Raw genomic sequence first — 1,443 nt, forward strand, 5'->3', positions numbered from 1 at the left:
GGGGGGGCATCGAGTAAACCAAGAATTGAGATGGATTCATCTAGCTCTAATAACATGCTAAAAAATTGAAATTTGGCCTAACTCAACCCAAACGTCATTATGAGGATTATCTACAACCATATAAGGAGATCAATTACCCATCCACAACTAATACGGGACTTCTAACATCCACCAAACACAAGATATTGCATCAAACTAGCTTATAAAGGTAGTCAAAATAAGTAGCAAAAAATGAGTCAATTGTACAACAAAGTTTCCCAACCAGCTACTAGTATTTGTAACATCGCCTACCACAAACAAGCAAACCTTCAACCAAATTTACATGTCTGCCAAAGACCACCTCGAAAGTAATAAAATCTCCCACAAATATATCCAAATTATTCTTCTTTAGATTAATAAGAAACTAAAATACTGTATCCACAAATACCATGTGTCGGACTACACAGAGTTCCCCTACCACAGGCCAACTGTTGAAGCACCTAGCTTCTTTTAAGGTTGCACTTAGCAGCAGATTTTAACATCAATTATAAACTGCTAACACTGTCTCTTAGCATCTCAGTTGTGGTACCTATTTTTTGAGCATCCTAGGTACCATGGGCTATGACAAGGACCATTCCGGAGCTGATTCTTTGTTGGAACAGAAAAGTCTAAGAAGGGACTCAAAAATATTTGATATACTATGGAGAGAAAGAAACAAAAAGTGTGTGAAGGCAAGGCAAGGCAAACCCTATACAGAAGACAAAAGCTAATTTGTTTACTGCAGCACTTCTTTTGGCATTTAAATTAGATCTTGTAAAGAATGCTTCTTCGATTGACTTTGTTAGTTCCTTAAGTAATTTTTTGCTAGTTTTCGAGTAACAATTTCAGCACCAACTTAGTGCAGCCTAACATTAATACAACTAGCCTTACTCAATAAAAGAAGAAGTTCTTTGAAGGTTGCAGAAGACACGGGAGTTCAACCCAAATGTGATTGCAGAACGATTCTCATGACAAGCTAAAATTTCCAGACGACAACAATAACTAGCAATAGAATGTTTCCTTCTGCAAAACCCTTCTTCAGTTCTAAACATCAAAAGAAACTCCCCCACAAGCCCACTGCTTCTTCTAATCCAGCATCTCTATTTCAATCAACTGACTAGTATTGCAGAACATGTCCGATATTCTTAGCAAAGACGCCTTCTGTACCTTCTCCTGTCCTTTTATAGCAGTTTTCTTTATACCCGAGAAATTTCCAAGAAGCCAGTGGTGCACAGTTCGAAACTCGGTGGAAATAGGTCCACCTCTCTACCTTTGGTACTCAGTTAGTAAACCTTTACCTTATCCAATAAAATATATATCATGCTCTTGTGTTAGGCAGGTTTGAACCCGTGACATACACTTAACCACACATCACATAGTTGCGATCTTACCTAGACCAAAGCATTTGGGGGGGGGGGGGGGGGT

General features: G+C 38.6%; 1 protein-coding gene across 6 annotated transcripts in view; it reads right to left on the bottom strand.

Moving 5' to 3' along the window:
* LOC102579213 (protein CLP1 homolog) overlaps window positions 1–1,443 on the bottom strand; it is a 13,914-nt gene that overhangs the window by 8,764 nt on the left and 3,707 nt on the right. The gene's annotated exons all lie outside the window — the stretch shown is intronic.

The sequence above is a fragment of the Solanum tuberosum genome, unplaced genomic scaffold (genome assembly GCF_000226075.1).
Source record: "Solanum tuberosum cultivar DM 1-3 516 R44 unplaced genomic scaffold, SolTub_3.0 scf01008, whole genome shotgun sequence".
Lineage (NCBI taxonomy): Eukaryota > Viridiplantae > Streptophyta > Magnoliopsida > Solanales > Solanaceae > Solanum > Solanum tuberosum.